A 20,270-nucleotide genomic window follows, 5' to 3' on the forward strand; every position below is an offset into this window, starting at 1 on the left:
TTGGATTTTAAGGCAGAAGTTTTATTTTTAAATTTATAGATATCATGCACACTTCCAAGATTAAATATATATCTTACACTCAACTTTTTATATTGTCATAAAAAGCTCTGTGGGAAATAATAAACATCATATTTAAGTTCAGGTTTATTTTGCTATGCATTCTTGTTGAAAATTATATGAAGTCCTTCTGCTTCCTTCAGAACAATATGCCACTGTGTTCCTTATACATCTAACAAATAATATTGTAACAGATTCAAAAATCTTCTCTTCAAAAGTGAAAAAAATGAAGGTCATTTACCACTAAGAAGGCACTATGTTGCCAAGATTGTTTTTTTACTATTATGCATTCATAATCCTAAATGAAGTCTAGTTCCTCAATTGATAAAAAATATAATCAGATTATTGGTCTTTGAAAATTTTTTTAAAAAATCTTATTTTTATTAATTTTAATGCAGTGACATTGATAAATCAGGGTACATATGTTCCGAGAAAACATCTCCAGATTATTTTGACCTTTGATTATGCTGCATACCCCTCACTCAAAATCCAAAATTTATATGGAACCAAAAAAAATAGAAGGTCTTTGAAAATTTTATTCGACCCAGAGACACAAAGATTAGTATTAAATGCAGGGGTGGGAGAAGGTATTTATAATTCAAGGTTTAGAAAGTTATTTTATTTGCACATCATTTTAATCAAGTGCTATGTGAATTAATTTTTAAAGTGTTAGCCAAAAAACATATATACATAACACACACATATATATGTATAGACAACAGTGTAGCAATAACCTGAGGAAAAATGGGGGTGGAGGTGGAGGGAGGGCAAAAGGGGGAAATAGGAGTGGAAAGAGACTTTGTATAGTGCATGGGGAGGGGTCATGATGAGGTGTGTCGATGGTGTTATATTTAGTGGGACACTTGAAATCACGTCAGCACAATAAATTAAAAAATAAATTAAGCCCTGGCTGGTTGCTCAGTGGATAGAGTGACTGCCTGGCATGTAGATGTCCCAGGTTAGATTTCTGGTCAGAGCACTCAGGAGAAGTGACCATCTGCTTCTCCTCTTCTCTCCCTCTTCCTTTCCCGCAGCCAGTGGTTCAGTTGGTTCGAGTGTGGCCGTGGATGCTGAGGATAGCTCTATTGAAGCATATCAGCCTCAGGCACTAAAAATAGCTTGGCACTGGAGCATTGACCCTAGATAGGGTTTCTGGGTGGATGTCAGTCAGGGTGCATGCGGGAGTCTGCTTCACTATCTACCCTCCTCCCACCTCAAAATAAATAAACTAGTTAATTAATTAAAGTATAATAATAGTTTTTATTACTAAAAACAAAGTCAAACTCTTGAAGCAGTATCTTCAGTATTCCCTTAATTTTAAATCACAAATAGGTTTTATATTTTCCACTTTGATATTATACTGAGAAAGCAATTTACTGACTTATTGTTTGAAAACATGATAGTAATAGTAAAAAAATTATGGGATCAATTTACCTTTTTCTTTTTCTTTTAATATTAAGTGAGAAGCAGAGAGGCAGAGAGACAGACTCCTGCATATGCCCTGATGGGGATTCACCCAGCAAGCCCACTAGGGGACGTTGCTCTGCCCATTTGAGGTCGCTGCTCCATTGCTCGGCAACAGAGCCAAATTAGTGCCTAAGGCGAGGTCATAGAGCCATCCTCAACACCCAGGGCCAACTTGCTTGAACCATTCAAGCCATGACTGGGGGAAGGGAAGAGAGAGAGAGGGGGGTTGGGAGGAGGGGAGGCATGGAGAAACAGATAGTAGCTTCTCTTGTGTGCCCTGACTGGGAATTGAACCCAGGACTTCCACACACTGGGCTGATACTCTACCACTGAGCCAACTGGCCAGGGCCTTCCTTCATCTTTTTCTTTTTTAAACATAAATTAGTATTTTTGAGTTATCACTAGCTTGCTTTGCATAATATTATGACAGTGATTCTACACTTTTTACACAAATATTTTTCCAAGGTAATGCAGCAATAGAATAATTTTTTTGCCTTATAGCCTCAAATTTTTCTCATAAAAAATTTTAGTTCCATTTTGTAAACAGACATTTGTCTAAGTTATTACTACCACTGTTACTATTATTATTACCGGTAGACACTATCAAACACCAAATTTTTCTAAAACCTATGCTTAATGCATTACTTGCATTATCTTATTTCATCTTTACAACTGTACGAGACAGAGATTCCCTATTTTACAGATGAAGGAATTGAGGTACAGAGAAGAAACTCACTCTTTGTTTCATAACTAGCTAATAATGATGTTGCAGTTGGGAACCCAGGCAGTCCACACCAGAGCCCATGCCTCCACTTCCATAGACATGGGATTCAAATCTATTTGAGAATTTGAAGTTCCATTTTATGTTTGGTTTATGTAGTAACAGAATATAAACATTTGTGAGAGAAAATAATATAAAATCTTAAGAAATAATTTTAGTTAAAATATTTCTCTATCTAAAGACAGGCTTTAAATTTTCAGAAAAAAATAAATTGTGTGGCTTCTTTATATTCAGGAAAGAAGCTGCAGGTAGCTAAATGGGGCACAGTGAGCAAACAGAGGTCAGGTTTTTTTGTTGTTTATTTATTGCTGGCTTTGTCTGTGATCTCTAGAAGTAAAGGGCATAGCTTCTGCTCTTAGTTCCTCACAATTTGGTTGGGGAATCTGTTGAGTAAATATTATAGATAATTAAATGCAGTATGAGCAGGACTAGATCAGAGGCAAATCTAAGTTTTACAGAAAAGGATCACCCACCTTCCTTAGGTTGAGGGAGAGTGGAAAGTCTTCTTAAAGGAGGTGAACCTTGAGCAGCATACATTTTGAAGGGTGTGTAAAAGTTTTCCAGACAGAGATGGGGTGAAGAGGAAGACCTTGCAGGCAAAGGAACACCACATTCAAAGATACAAGAGACGAATAGCAGAGTGTGATTCGGAAACGTCACGGCTAGAGTAGGGGAGAAAACAAGAATAGGAAATAGAGCTGTAGAAATAATCAGAGCCTGGTAAAAATAACTGCCTTTTATGTACTATTCTAAAGACCTAAGATTTTATCTTGAAGGTTATGGCGAATCATTTAGAGATTTTAAGCAGGAGAAAAACATAATTAGATTTGTGTTTTAGAAAGATTGTTTCAGCCACATTATGAAAGTTTTAATGCAATAAGTCAAGAACTGGAGTTAGGAGATTGTTATATGATTGTGATAATCCTGGTGAGATATAATTAGAACTTGAATTATAGCAATGGAAGTGGAAACGGAGAAGAGAGGATAGATAGGTTTAAAGCTACTTAGGAGATGACTAAATGAACAGTTAGGTATCTCCCAAAGGCAACCCTCTTCTGATTTCTGTTACTATAGGTTAATTTTGGTTTGTTTTAAATTTTATATTAAATTATATAACTATTTATTTTGTTCTGTCTTATTTTACTCAATATGTATATAATTACATAGAGCAGTAAGCTGTTCTTTATTCATTGCAATAATTGCATTCCCTTGTGTATATATATATATATCACTATTTAGTCCATCTATTATTGATTGACCTTTGGGTTGTCTTTATTTTTGTGTTAATTTAATTAAAGGTGCATAAATATTCTCGTACATTTTTTATGTGTATATATATATATATGCATTTCCATTAGAAATGTTGGCCCATGGGTTATAAGTGTGTTCAGCATTAGTAGTTACATCAAACAGTTTTCCAAAGTGGTTAATCAGGTTAGTCCTATCCACACTGATCAATAGATTAAGGTTCTCCATATTTACACCAATAGCTGACATTATCAGTCTTTAATTTTAGCCAGTCTGATGGTTGTGTTGTGGTATTTTGTAGTTTTATTTTGCATTTTAGTGATGACTAATGATGCTGACCACCTTTTTATATGTTTGTTGGCCATTTGGATATCCTTTTTTGTATTTTTTTTTTAAACCATGTTGTCTTTTGCTCATTGATTTCTAGAATTGATTTTATGTTCTAGATTCAAGTCTCTTATTGAAAAATACTTTATTGGAACTATGTTGGGAATATCTTCTGATATGTGTCTTGCCTTTCATTCTCTTAATGTCTTTTGAATAACAGAACTTCTTTATTAAACTTTTCCTTTGTAGTTAATGCTTGTGTCTGTTTAAAAAAGATTTGCCTATCTCAAGTTAGAAGACATTTTCCTATCTTTTATTCTATAAACTTAATCTAAAATATTCTAGAAAATTTTTCTCTGTATTGTAAGGTGGGGGTCAAGTTTCATTTTTTTTTTCTCACGCATGTATATCTAGTAGACTCAGCAGCATTTATTGAATATACTATCTTTTCCTTATCACACAGCTGCGTCTCACCTTTAGCATAATCAAATAACCATACATGTATAGATCTGTTTCTTGACCATTTTGTTTCACTAATCTATTTCTGTATCTTTGTTCCAATATTACATTATTTTATCATTGTAGATTTATGATGTCTAATTATGTATGTCCTCCAAAATTCTTTCCTTTTAGTCATTTTCTCTGGATATGCATTTCCATATTAATTTTGTAATCATCTTGTATGTTTTCCCGAAGCTGTTATCACTAATATAGCTTTTTGCCTATTCATAATGGAAATAGCTGCTCTTTTCAGTTTGAGATTGGTAGAAGTGAAGTTGTACCTTTTCCCTTCCAGTTTCATAAATGTCTTGAATTCTAGTCTCTAATTAAGAATCACTGATGTGTAGGCCCTGGCCGGTTGGCTCAGTGGTAGAGCGTCGGCCTGGCATGCAGAAGCCCCCAGTTCGATTCCTGGCCAGGGCACACAGGAGAAGCGCCCATATGCTTCTCCACCCCTCCCCCTCTCCTTCCTCTCTGTCTCTCTCTTCCCCTCCCGCAGCCGAGGCTCCATTGGAACAAAGATGGCCCAGGCGCTGGGGATGGCTCCTTGGCCTCTGCCCCAGGCGCTAGAGTGGCTCTTGTTGAGACAGAGCGATGCCCCCTGAGGGGCAGAACATTGCCCCCTGGTCTCTCCCAGTTTCCAGCTTCAGAAAAATACAAAAAAAAAAAAGAATCACTGATGTGGGCACAGCTTTAACTGCTTCTTTTTAAGTTCTTTTAAAATATGCTGCATTTTGCCTGACCTGTGGTGGTGCAGTGGATAAAGCGTCGACCTGGAAATGCTGAGGTAGCAGGTTCAAAACCCTGGGTTTGCCTGGTCAAGGCACATATGGGAGTTGATGCTTCCTGCTCCTCTCCCCTTCTCTCTCTCTCTCTGTCTCTCTCTCCCTCTCTGTCTCTCTCTCCTCTCTAAAAATAAATAAATAAAATAAAAAAAATAAAAAAAATTTAAAATATGCTGCATTTTTTATTATATTCAAGTTAAAGTATTTTCTAATTTCATTGTGATTTTTCCTTTGGCTATTGTTATATAGAAGAATATGGTTTAAATTCTAAACATGTTATTAGTTTCTTGCTTAATTATACTCTAGTCTTATAGTATGACCTATATAGTTTAATACTTTAAAAGTCATTGTACTTATTATGGCTTAATATATGGCTTATTCCAGTAAATATTTCTTGTGCATTTTACAAGTCAACGAGGTCTATTTGGCTAACCATGTTCAAATCTTCTATAACTTTAGTATTTTTTTTCTATAAATCACTGAGAAACATAAACTACCTTATAATAATATGGATTTATTTTTCCCTTTTATTTTTTGAGATAAGCAGGGAAAGAGACACAGAGGGACAGATACAATGAGCTGTTCCTTTATGTGCCTTGACCAGGGATCGAAAGGACAACCTCTGTGGTTCATGACAATGTTCCAAGCAAACGAGCTAACCAACCAGGGCTTAATTTAGAGAGACAGAAAGAGGAAGGGAGAGAAAGGAAAGAGAAGAAGAAAGTATCCATTTGTTGTCTCACTTAGTTGTGTATTTACTGATTGCTTCCTATGCATGCCCTGACCGGGGATCGAACATGTTATTTTGGGATGCTTTAACCGACTGACCTAATCGGCCAGGGCCTTTTTCTTTTTAATGTTAGTTTTCGCTTTACATGTCTTGATGCTCTGTTATTGGGCACATATAAAATTTAATGTTATATCTTCTTGTTATATTAACCTTTTTGTCCTTCAGAAATATCCTCCTTTATCTCTAATATTTGTTTCCTAAAGCTTACTTTGTCTGATATTATTATAGCTACAGAAGCTTTATTTTGATGGATAATTTCAAGGTATATTTTTTCTAATTTATATACTTTGAAACTCTGTGTCATATTTCAAGTATAACTCTTGTAAATATAATACTATATATTATATATATTTTTGTATATATGCTATATATACACACAATCATTGCTTTTATTTTAGAGTCAGTAACTTTTATTTTTATTGGTAGACTATTTTATTAAATTTTGGGGGGTGACATTGGTTAATAAGATTTATAAGTTTCAAGCAGTGGTGGGATTCAAACAATTTAACAATTGCTTCTCTGCCCTAATGATTGTGATAAGTATAAAAAAGATATACTAAAATATAGTTTATTATTTCATGCATTTAATACTTAAATAAGAACAACAAAAGAGGTACACAAAACTAGATTATAAGAATTTAAAAATATTAATGAAAAAATATTAACTAATACCTGACAAAAACAATACTGTTATTTAAGGTATTTCCAATGACAGATTGTCACTCCCTGGTTGTTTGGCACTTTTTCTCTTTACATTATATGTTTGTTTACTGAAGTAACAAGCACAAGGGAATTAAATGTAGTATTTCATTAAAAGTATAATAAGTTTTATGAAATAAATAAATAAATATTACAAGCATAGTTCTGTCAAATTTTTTTCACCTGTGGATGGAGTGAACATTACTACAGGCACTTAGAATACACTGATGCACAGATGAATTAAAAAAGAGTTAAAAAAGAGTAAGGAATGTAAATTTGTGATTTTCACATTCAGTGGCAGCCCAGGTACCCACCTTAGAGAGAATCCTGGTTACAAGTGCCATTTAACAAGTGGTTCGCCAAACTCAACAAAAAATTAGGTATCGGTTCTGCTGAACCAGTGCAAATCGGCTAAATTCCACCACTGGTTTCAAGGGTGCATTCCTATGGTATATGATCTGTATATTGCATTGTTTGCCCACCACCCAAAGTCAAATCATCTTCTGTCACTTGTTTTTGACCCATTTTTAATTGGGTTATTTATTTTATTTACATTTAATGTAATTACTATCATATTTTGGTTTAAATCTTCTATTTTTATATACACTTTCTATTTGTCTCCTCTGTTCCTTTTTCTTTTTCTGTTTTTGCATTTATTTAGATTATTAATTAATATTTGTGCTTCATTTTCTCTGTTTTAGTTTGTTAGCAATACATTACTTAATGGTTACTCTAGGCTATCCTCATGCATCCTTAACTTGTTAGAGCCTACCTTAATTTAAGTTCTAACTAAGCTCTAATTTTCTATGCAATGCAAGAGGCTTAAAGACTTTAATTTTATTTATCACATTCCTGTCCATTGTGATGTTGTTGTCATATTCACCTCTATACAGTATCTGTTATAAACCTTGCAATGCGTTAGTATTACTGCTTTAAACAATCAACATCTACTTAGAATTAGCCACACATTTACCCCTCTCAGTGCTTGTCATCCTTTTTTTTTTTTTTTTTCCCTGAAGCTGGAAACAGGGAGAGACAGACAGACTCCCGCATGCGCCGGACCGGGATCCACCTGGCACGCCCACCAGGAGCGACGCTCTGCCCACCAGGGGGCGATGCTCTGCCCCTCCGGGGCGATGCTCTGCCGCGACCAGACCCACTCTAGCGCCTGGGGCAGAGGCCAAGGAGCCATCCCCAGCGCCCGGGCCAACTTTGCTCCAATGGAGCCTTGGCTGCGGGAGGGGAAGAGAGAGACAGAGAGGAAGGAGGGGGGGGGGTGGAGAAGCAAATGGGCGCTTCTCCCATGTGCCCTGGCCGGGAATCGAACCCGGGTCCTCCGCACGCCAGGCCGACGCTCTACCGCTGAGCCAACCGGCCAGGGCCTTGTCATCCCTTTTTGTATTACCACACTTCCATATGACATTATTTTTATTCTTCTTGAAAACCTTACTTTGGTATTCCTTTTAGTTCAAAATTGCTGACTATGAATTAACTTGGGTTTTGTCTGAAAAAATGAAATCTTTATTTTGTCTTCCTTTTAGATTATTTTCATTGGTCATAGAGTTCTACTTTAACAGTCATTTTCTTTTCAGTATTGGCTTTCATTGATTTTGTTTAAAAAAAAAAACAAAAAAACCCAGCTTTGAGTCTTATTAGTGGCTTCTCTAAAAATGTGTCTTTTTTTTTATACCACTTTCAAGATTTTTCCCTTTGCCTCTGATTGCCTAAATGAGTATCCATTTGAATTTTTCCTGCCTGGGTTCATGGAGTTCTTGAATCTGTGGGTAAATTCTTATTCAATTAATTCTACAAATATTGTTTTTGCCTTCTTCTGTCTCTCTTCTTTTTTTGGGACTCTGATTACATGTATGTTACTGATGTCATATATGTCTCTTTTTTTCTGTTTTTTTCTGCTCTGAGTATTAATCTTGATATCACTGGTCAATGTATTATTTTTCTCTTTTGCTGTACCCATTAGTTTATAGAAACCATCTACTGAATTCTTATATTTTCAATGATATTTTTCAATTCTACAAGTTCCAGTTGATTCTTTTCATACAGATTCCAATACTCTGATGAAAGTCCATTTCCTGATATTTTTAAATAAAATGCTAATCATAATTTAAAGTCTGTTTTATACAACTCCAATATTTGTAGTACTTTTCAATGTATTTTTATTGCTTGCTTTTTTTTTATTCTTGGTTTTCAGTCAAAGCGTTCTGTTTTATTTCATACTTGGAATGTGGCATTGTGTAACATGTATTGTGTATGACAAATTGTAGAGACTTTGGATGATGCCAGCTTCCTTCATGGAAGATTTAGATTTCCTCTGGCGGGATGATACAATAAGAGAAAACCTTTAATTTAGTCAAGGCTCAACTACTTCCAGTTTGCCATTACTTCTATAGTGGAGTCCTTTTAGAGATCTCAAAAAAGACCAGACCTTCTCTTCTTTGGTGAACTAATCTCTGCCATGATTTTAAGCCTTTTATTAGATGCATTCTGCTTGGTTTTTCAGAGAGTCACCACTTCATGCACGTTCTACATCTTATATAGACCGTTGATTATGCTTCTCTGTAGTTTCCTTCCTCTAGGATCTTGAGGCTTCAAATGCTGGTTATCTTTTCAGCATTGAATTCCACTGCTGACTGCTGTTCCTGCTTGGTCTTTTATCTTTCTCTGTGATTGACAAATTCTCTGAGGGAGAAGCTGCTGAGAACATAGGGCTCACCTCCCTGTGCTTCTTTTCTCTTCAGGATCTTTCACCTTACATCCTGTCTGTCTTGGGTGCTCTTAGGTATTTCATAGTAACTTTTTTTTTGGTATTTTTGTCAGTTGTTGATTATTATTATTGGAGAGTTAATGTCCTATTCTGGATATGTTAAATTGAGGCACCTTCCAAGTGGAGTTGTCCAGTAGGAGGTATGATGTATAAGGAAGATATTTAAGACTGAGATTTATATTGGAGCCATGAATTAAGTGTCAACATAATATAGGGGTTCCTAGATATTATGGAAGTGAATAAATCTCCCAAAGAAAATGTGGAATGTGCAAAAAAAAATTCTGAAGAGATAATAATCTTGCCAAATTCTACATTTTGGGGGTAAGGCAAGAGATGGCCATAGATGTTGGAGGAAATGCAAGAAATTATAATGTCACTGACAGGAAGGAGTTTGAAGAAAATCTGAAGTGTCAACCATTTAAGAAAAGTCAAAATAAGAAATAAAATTGTCCAATGGCTTACATGGGAAATACATGCATTACTTTGGCAAGAGAGAGTCTAGAAGTCAGAGTAGGTTAAAGAGAGGAGCAAGTAAAAACTGTGAATACAGACATGTGTAGAGAAGTTTGGTTACAAGGAGAAGGAGAGAGAAAGGGAAAGAAATAATTTAACCTAATTTTTACTTTTAATCATAACATATTACAAGTATATAGAAACTATATAAATAAATATAACACACACCCTCTGGAAACCTAAATATGCACCATTTAAGCATGAGTTGTTAACATTTCCCCATATTTGTCTAAGATCTTTCTAAGACATAAAATTTTACTGAAATGTTAAACATCTTCTGCTCTCACAATCCTTCTTCTCTTCTACCTTCTTCATTTTCCTAAAAATGGCGTACATCATTGCCATATAGATTTAAAACTTTTATTATAATGTGTCTATTTTGTTCTATTATAATAAAATAGACACATTTTATTATAGTATGTCTATTTTTAGATGCAATTGTTATTGTGTTTGAATTTCTCTTAAATGTTATAATTCATGTATCATTTTACAACTTTTAAACACAATCTTTTATTTTTTAGCTCTAGCATACCATATTGATGTATCTAGTCATTTTAGCTGCTGTATAGTGTCACATTGTTTGTACATACTAGAGAGTATTGGTCCATGCACCTGAATGACAATTATAGAGTTATTTCTGGTTTTCTGCCACTACAATCAGGGCTCTACTGAACATGTTCAAGAATTCTTCAAGGGTATTGGTAGAATTTTCAAGGTTTGTGATTTGTGTGTCTTCAACATTACTTAATATTGTTAAAGTGCTTGCTAAGAAATTAAATTATGAATTTATAATAGAACAATATTGTATTTGTGTATGCATGTGTATGTGTGTATATGTGTTTGTGTGTGATTTTTACTCATCAAACCCAGATTTTGGAATGGAGAAAGTAGATATGTGGAGTGACTCGTGGTTGGAATGTTCGTGGTAGTGTGGCAGAAGGACAGGGTCAAGAAAGTTGAATATCAAAGGAAATGAAGACTAGAATAGAAAGGTAGACTATGTACTCTTATTGATCAATGTCACCCCATTAAATTTAATTTTCTAAATAAAATTTTTAAAAAGAAATGTAGACTGAAAGGAAATGAAGGTTCAAAGAGCTGAAGATTTCAGTGTGGTTAAAGCAAGTATATGAGAGAATAGAGAGGTTAAGACATGATGAATTATAAGGTATATGATGAGGTGTACAAATAGCAGAAATAAAATGGAGAAGTGATTAACCTGAACATTAACAGAATTGGGAAGACTGGACTTTAAATATATATATATCTACAATTGCATTAAATTTGTCTGAGATAACTGTGGGCCTTCACCCCAAATGATGTCACACATTTTCAAAGCTTTTTTTTTTTTTCCCTGCCAGGTAGCAGATGGGATACAGACCCTGAAAGCTCAGTACAGCAGCATGTGATCTCTGCTGAGAGAAATTGTGAGCAGTCTTTTTTTTCCCTCTTTTTTCTTTTCCTTTTTGGCAGAGAGAAGGCTTTGGAATAAGAAGTGCTTGGAATTAAGACAAAGGTGTTAAAGATGTGATGGTTATTGCATATGCTCCGTCTGATAAGTGGTTAGTGCTGAGCTGGAGCAGATGGCAAGGAGGAAAGGATGGCAAATAACAATTCATGTCACATTTTACTCTATAATTTGATGTTTAGGGATCAGTTGCTCAGTTGGGATCTCCATGACACATTCCTGTGCTTGTGAAAGCATCCCACCCGGAAGTGCTGATGCTACTATTGGAGAGAGAAACTTGACAAGTTCAAGATGAAAAGTGAACAACTTTATGAAGACAGGATGCTCAAATATGCTTTATTCTCATTTGGTAATCTACACATAAAGTTACTTCCCAGCCTGGATCAATGGTAAATACACTATGCCATACAGTGCGTTTGTATTTGGCAGTTGAACTTACCAGGCAGTTTGACAAACTGAATAGCTCAAGTGTGTCATTATGATTATAAAGCCTGCCATCCTGAAGGAGGTTGTTTATTACAGGCAGGTACCATAGAACCTCCCAGAGTTACAACTGAGGCTCTCCTGCTGGTTTTATCGATACATTGTTCTCAATCTTTCTTTTCTCAGTCCAGGCCAGTTGTGTCACAAGTTGTATCTCTCTTACTTCTAAAATGGCAGTTGATGTAATTATAAACTAATTGATCTGTGTCTTCCTCTTGCCTGACAATAAAACAAAATAAAAAACAATTATATGCCTCAGTTGGAGAATCTGGATACTATCTATTCATTCATTTTCTAAGTGAAGAGACTCATTTTTTACTTGGCTACTTGGCTAGAATTTAAGTTTTGTGGTTTGGTAGAAAACTATTTTGCTTAAACTTTCTGAATTTATCTTTGTTTCTTGGTATCTCTCTTTTTTGAAAAATAAAACTAAAGTTAGGTACCATGATAGGAAGGATTGCTGCTGTGTTCATTCTTTTTTCTTTCTTTCTTTCTTTTTTTTTTTTAGTGAGAGGAGGGGAGGCAGAGAGAGACTCCTGCATATGCCCCAACCAGGATCCACACAGCAAACCCACCAGGGGGCGATGCTCTGTCCATCTGGGGCCCTTGCTCTGTTTTTATAGTACCTGAGGCAGAGGCCATGGAGCCATCCTCAGCGCGTGGGGCTAACTTGCTCCAATTGAGCCCTGGCTGTAGTAGGGGAGGAGAAAAGAGAGAGAGAGAGAGAGGAGCGAGAGGGAGAGTGGTGAAGAAGCAGATGGTCGCTTCTCCTGTGTGCCCTGGCTGGGAATTGAACCCGGGACGTCCACATGCCTGGCTGATGCTCTACTGCTGAGCCAATGAGCCAGGGCCCTGTGTTCATTCTTACTGTTGTTCTAGATTACAGGTATGATTGTTTCCTTCTTGTGCTACCAGCACATCTTTGTCCCACTTTTTGGGCAGCTGAGTCTTACCTTTCTTTACAGGAAACACCCTTGCATAATGCCTATGGATGGAATTTCCAAAATCTGAGTTAAAGTTCTTAATATTTTTTTCTTAACACATAAGGGATAAATTACTTAAGTGCAAAAAGTCAAATTTTTCTTTAAAATGTTGCTTATTTTCTCCCCCACAGTGTTATTTACCCTCTGACAGTGGGAACACTGCCCATTTTCTCTGAATATCCAGGCCTCTATCTTCACAGATGGGTTTTAACTTAGACTCTTGTAATTTTCTCTCTGGACACCATTTTAATCCTTAAATTGTACTTAATATTTTTAGTTATCTTTATAGGTAGTATTTTGAGGTAAAATTATAATATATGTTATCTAATTTGGTAAGTAAGCTTTTATTTATAAACTTCATTTACAACAATCTATACTCATAAAAAACATCTCTACTTTAAATAACTCAGTGACATAGTCATTGGTTAAGTGGTAAGGCTTCGTTAAAAATATTAGGGAGCCTCAAGCATGCTCGAATTTCTTCTCCTATTCTTCCTTAAATGTATCTTCCTCTCTTACTTATTATTTTTTTTGGCACATCTTTAACTGCATTTTTAAAACTTGGAAATGTTATGAGTGCTTGGTATCACACATTAATGACTAATTTTGTGAGGAACAATTTGTGAATTGTTTAAGTGACTAAGTCATGTAGCTTCAAATAAATGTGTTTAGAAAGGGTTTGCACTGTGTAATAACTAGGAAAGTTCCAAATTTCCTCATCTTTGGAAGGGCTCCAAATGGAAGATAAAGTATTCTCTGGTAAGAAGGGCATGCTCTCAACCTGATCCCTGACGACGGGACTCGTGTACGAGGCAGAGGAGGGTGGGCTAAGGAGAGAAGGAAGTGACTGGGGCAACGTGGGTTCAGAAGTATGGAGAACACTTCAGTGGTGTTGTTTTTCTGACAAGACTCTTCTCTCCAGAGGGCTAGGTTGGTTGAAGAGGTCCCCTGATTTAAGGCAGTGTCCCACTTTGTGGCCAAGACATGACCTCCTTGAGCTCCTCTCACGGCAGTTACCTCCTCACCTGGAGAAAGTGAACCCTGAGTGCCAATTTAAAGCAAGGATTAATTGTGAATTGGCAGAACTAAAAGGATTTTATATTTCTGGGACATAATAGAAATAGGAAAAGGTATACTGAATATAGACTTCTTAGAACTAATAATACTAAACTAGGAAGGAAAAAGGGCAGTGGTGGATAAGCCAATGGTTCTTTTCTAGTTACATGTGAAATCCTGTAACAGAAAAATAACTGCTTTGTTTCTTTTTTTTTTTTAATTTTTCTTCTTTTTTTTTTAAAGATTTTTTATTTATTCATTATAGAGAGGGGACAGAGAGAGAGAGAGAGAGAGAGAGAAGGGGGGAGGAGCAGGAAGCATCAACTCCCATATGTGCCTTGACCAGGCAAGCCCAGGGTTTTGAACCGGCAACCTCAGCGTTTCCAGGTTGACGCTTTATCCACTGCACCACCACAGGTCAGCTGCTTTGTTTCTTTATCGTTTTACTCTAAGTATTATTTTTGTTTCAAGTGATAATTCAAACTGGCTAAGCAAGAAAAAAAAAGTGGGAGGGAAAGAATAGTTTATTGATTCACTGAACTAAAGTTTGGTGTATCTAGATTTAGGGGCTCAGATAATTTGGTCTCCCTCCATCCCTTACTCTGCTTGTCTTTGTACAATTTTTTAAAGGCAGGTTCTGTTTAGAAAAAAGGTTTTACGGTGGTAAAATGGCCTCCAGAACCACCAGACCAACACAGTGAGAGAGCTCAGTGGTCCTGGAAGAAATTTCTTTGGTGACTAGGGTTTACTTTTTTTTTTTTTTTTTTTAATTTTTCTGAAGCTAGAAACGGGGAGAGACAGTCAGACTCCTGCATGCGCCCGACTGGGATCCACCCGGCACACCCACCAGGGGGCGACGCTCTGCCCACCAGGGGACGATGCTCTGCCCCTCCGGGGCTTGGCTCTGTTGCGACCAGAGCCACTGTAGCGCCTGGGGCAGAGGCCAAGGAGCCATCCCCAGCGCCCGGGCCATCCCTGCTCCAATGGAGCCTCGGCCGCGGGAGGGGAAGAGAGAGACAGAGAGGAAGGAGAGGGGGAGGGGTGGAGAAGCAGATGGGCGCTTCTCCTGTGTGCCCTGCCGGGAATTGAACCCGGGACTTCTGCACGCCAGGCCGATGGTCTACCACTGAGCCAACTGGCCAGGACCAGGGTTTACTTTTTTGAGTCATTAGTCTGTCTCTGAACATTCCCAGAGGGATGGAACACTGATGGGCCAGATATAGACCCATGGAAAGAGACTGTGGTGGCGTTAATGCCACACCAAAATACGTGGAGTAAAGTAGAAGAGGTACCCTGAAGGAAAAGCAGGTCCTGTTATCAAAAGATGATGTTGGGTAAAACAAACAGAAAAAAAAAAAAAAAGATATTTATAGCAATAGTACTTTTTTCTTCTAGAATAGTCCTATATAGAATTATGTTCTAATAGAATATAATAAAGACAACTTAGTGTGTGTGTCCTTAATATAGTTTTAAAGACCTCTGAGGTATTCATGCATGCTCTTCCTCCTTCTGTAAGCTGATTGATGTCTATTTATTTCAATTACTCAGAATGAATGTCATCACTTTTTAAGGAAAGACTTCTTTGGCCTGATAAACAGGTTAGTACCTCTTTTAGATGTAGCTCTCAGTATTCTGCTTTTATGCACTTATCACAAGTCTTGTTTATTAATTTTCTGGAAATATTTACTTATTTATTTTGTCTCCCTGACCATTTACAAGCTCTATGAGGACAGAGAATACAACTATGTCATTCACTGTTGATTGGTCTATGCCTAGCACAGTGCTTGGCAAAAACCAGTACAAAAATATTTATTGAATGAATAAACCAAATTAAGCCTTAAACCTCTGAAGTCTTTGGCTAAAATTTAAAATAAAATTTGCTAATCTCTCACCTTTAAATTTATTTGTGAAAAGCCAGACCAAAAATTGAGTGACCAAAGACTTGAAGATCTGTACAGGGGGTCTTCAGGTTATGACAGTCTTGACATATGACATTTCGAGTTTACAACATTCACTCCCCAAAAACCTTAAAAAAATTGAGACTTGAGTGTTTCAGCTTACGCCATTAGCATCATACTAATGGACTATGTGGGCTAACTAGTTTGGTTGCACACAGCAGAAGAATACACTGTAACACTGTGAGTGAGGGAGTTGGTTTCCCTCAGCTGGCTTCCCTATGCCATTTTGGACTTTTAAAAGCGCAAGCATTCTGTTTATGTTAGGCGCAAAGCATTCTACTTTGGCAACTTTTTGGTCCTTATCATGACTCCTAAACAAAAGTCAGAGTCTTCAGATGGTAGTGCTTTGAAGAAGGGAAAAGCCATCACAATGGACATCACAAAGCTACTGGCATCACTTGGAGAGCAGCTGCCTGTTGAGGACCTCATTCAGCTGGAGAAGCCGCTGATTGAAGAGGAAGAGATAGAAACCCCAGAACCCAGAAGATTTACTACTAAGGGTTTGGCAGAAGGCTTTTCTATGGTAGAGGATGGGTTGGCAAAACTTCAAACTGAGGACCCCAGCAATGACAGATTCAGTAAGGTCAACAGAGCTGTTATGGATGCTTAATAATGCTATAGGAAGCTTCTGGAAGAGAAGAAGTCATCAACCTTCTAGACTAGCCTGGAACAATTCTTTAAGAAGGTAGAGAGGCCTGCAACAGATCCTGTACCCTCTACATCAGCTGCTTCTCGACATGAAACACCTGTAGTATAGGTAAAATCTTCTTCAGCATCTCCTGCATGTTCCTTAGGCAATCCTGATTCACCTGACCCAGTATCTCCAGCACTTTCTGCAGGTTCTCCTGCCTCTCCAGCTTCCTCCTCCCAATAGGTCACCCTTCCTCTTCCAGTGTGCAAGCCAACCACAGGAATAAAGGGAAGGAATTTTTTTACACTCATTTAGTGTCTTTTTTTTTCTGTTATTACAGTTAACAGTACAGTACAGTATATATATATTTTCTTTTTCTGTGTCTCATTGTGTTTTTATGTTCTAGATTATGATTTTACAACTGTGCTAGGATAGGTAAGTGAGTTAGGCTAGGGTGTGTTTTGACTTACACCAAAATTCGGTTATGTCACTGTAGTAGGAATGGAACTGTGTTATAACCTGAGGACTCCCTACACTGTATTCCTATTAAGAGTTACTGTAGTTTTCTTTTACTTAAGGATAAATACTATACATCTTATAACTAATCATGTTTTTCTTTTTTACTGAGTTTTTAGGAAAGTGAAGGATCAAATTTGCTGAATTTAATACTTTATCCTGTACATTGTTTCATAGGACCTCTCTCTACGCTGGGACATATTTTGGCTTGAGAAATTGTAAAGCTATATAGTTCTAATTACCAGGAACAGAGATGAACCTATTTATGGTAAATTATCCTCTGTAGAGATCAATTCCCCTTTGCTTTCAGAATCTTTGCTACTAGAGTTTTATCTTGCTGAGATTTGCACAAATCTGCCCCACACTGAAGTTTTGTATATTGGTGCAGCCTTCAGGAACCTACCATGTTTCTCCAAAAAAAAAACATGGGTAACAACAATAGCTAGCTTGCCATCTCCTCTCTCTCTTACAATTCCCCTTCTCAGCCACATTTCCAGAGCACTCATTTAAAATGGAGACGAAGGAGTTGCTTATGGTATAATGACCAAAGTTTCCCCCTCTATAGGGTGATCGGATACCAATACATTTCTTCAGGAGTTGAGGTCCCAAGCATACATTATAAGAATCAAGCATGAGTCTGATAAATCACCAGATTTCTCTCAATCTGCTTCAGAACTTTGAGGTAGAAGAGGAGTGAGAGCAGGGGAAGTATGTTCTTTGAAGATTCTGGCTAAGCATGAAGCCCTTTCCTGAAACATCATATTGAAACAATGTGCTTCTTTGTCTGGCTGTATGGAGAAAGAAGCCTTATGCAAAAAGTATACCTATAAGTAATTCTATATCTGTCCTTTAAAAAATTATCACGTTAAATAACCTCAATTAGTTTTATTGAAATATTTTATTTTTTTTTAAGTGAGAGAGGGAGAGAGATGGACAGACTGGGACAGACAGACAGGAAGGGAAAGAGATGAGAAGCATCAACTCATAGTTGTGGCACCTTAGTTGTTCATTGATTGCTTTCTCATATATGCCTTGATTGGGAGGCTTTAGCCAAGCCAGTAACCCCTTGCTCAAGCCAGCAATCTTGGGCTCAGGCCAGCAACCTTGGGCATCAAGCCAGTGACCTTTGGGCTCAAACTAGCAACCATGGGGTCATGTCTATGATTCCACACTCAAGCCAGCAACACTGCACACAAGCTGGTGAGTCTGTACTCAAGCTGGATGAGCCTGTGCTCAAGCTGGTGACCAGGTTTTGAACCTGGGTCTTCAGCATCCCAGGCTGATGCTCTGTCCACTGTGCCACAGACTGGTCAGGACAAAGTACTTTTTGCTTTGATGATTATTCTGGCTAGCAAATTAATTTGTCTAGTTTTGTGAAGAATAAAATATTTCTGTACAGAGTAGATAGATAGCACTGGTCAAGAAGAAAGAGTTGTTTTTCATTCCTCTTTCTAAACCCATGGCCTAAAAGTTGAACCAATATAAAAGAACTCAAACAAGACTTGACCTTAAATAATTTTTAGTGTTTTTAATAAGCTAAGGAAAAGTGAATAGAAACATATGGAATTCATTTTTGAGAAAATAAACCTTTATTCTAAATTAAGATAAGAGTATATAAAAATAATACATATAGATTTCAACAAATTTAAAAGAGCTGGAAGCAAGTCCAAGATGCTTGATGAGATAGTCTCTTTTTCTTATTTTTGATTATAGCCAATATGTTTTCTCTCACTCTTTTTGTCCATTGCCCAAATTTCAAAGGGAAGAATGGACAACATAATGGAGCAAGACTATGTCAAACTAGTACCTAAACAATGGGGTAAAACTAGTGAGACATTTGTAAAAGCTTTTATTTTTGGCAATAGAGAAAAAATAAAGAAGCTGGTGGTGGTGGTCTAGTAATGGAGTGGGATTTTAAACTGCTTTTTTTCTGGGTTCCGAGTCCACTACCTAACCTTTCTTTGTTTAATGGAAGCCAAAGGACTTTTTTTATTTGAATAAATTTTATGGAAAAAGAAGATGATAATTAGATTTCCCTGCTGTTTGAATTCAGAGGAAATAGTTGTAGAAGAAGCCTTATACAGTGTGTCCGTAAAGTCATGGTGCACTTTGACCAGTCACAGGAAAGCAACAAAAGACGATAGAAATGTAAAATCTGCACCAAATAAAAGGAAAACTTTTCCAGTTTCATACCTATTCAGTGCAGTTCAATGTGGGCTCCATTTGTTGCCCTACACACATCCAAACGATAGTGAAGTTCTTGCCACACACGGGTAAGGACGTCTGGTGTAACAGAGTAACATCTGTGATTCCCTGTTTTAAGTGATTAATGTCGTTGATATGTTCAATGTACACATGTTGCTTCACATAATTCCAAAAGTAAAAGTCTAAGGGTGTCAGATCTGAGGATCATGGTGGCCATGGCTTGACAGAATCCCCTGCCTATCCACCGCCGGGGGAATGTTCTATCCAGAAACTCACGAACAATGGTGGTGTAGTGTAGAGGAGTGTCGTCCTATTGAAAGATGATACCTTCTGGAAATTGTGGCACTGCATACAATTCCAACATGTCAAGATAGGACTTTTGACATCACAGACTGCTCCACAAAAAAAAAAAAAAAAATGGGCCTATCACCTTATCATGCATCAGGCCACACCACACATTCACTTTAGGGGTGTTACATTCATACTCAGCATAGGCATGAGGATGTTCAGCAGCCCATATTCGGACGTTATGGCGATGCACATGTCCACAGATATGGAAGGTCGCCTCATCGCTAAACACAATCTTCTGCAAAAATCTTGCATCATTGTCAATCTCATGAAGCATATCTGTAGCAAAGGCGCATCATGTGGGTCTATCTGCCGGTTTAATAGTGTGCAACAGCCGCAATTTGTACCCTGTAAAACAGAGATGTTTCTTTAACACCTTATGAACTGTAGTCTTGCGTAGGTGTAATTGTTGAGCACATGCACACACAGATTTTTTAGGGCTCCTTAGGTAGCTATCCCTTATAGCCTCTATGTACAGACTCGTCACTGACTGGTGGCCTACCAGAACGGGGTTTCTCCACCAAACTGCCAGTTTCCTTCAACTGCTTTTCCCACCGAGTAATGTTATTCCTATGTGGTGGCGCTTCGTTATAAATGCACCGATATTCACATTGCACTTTGGTCGTGGATTCGAATTTAGCAAGCCACAGAACACAATGAACTTTCCTCTGT

The sequence above is a fragment of the Saccopteryx leptura genome, chromosome 1 (genome assembly GCF_036850995.1).
Source record: "Saccopteryx leptura isolate mSacLep1 chromosome 1, mSacLep1_pri_phased_curated, whole genome shotgun sequence".
NCBI classification, from domain to species: domain Eukaryota; kingdom Metazoa; phylum Chordata; class Mammalia; order Chiroptera; family Emballonuridae; genus Saccopteryx; species Saccopteryx leptura.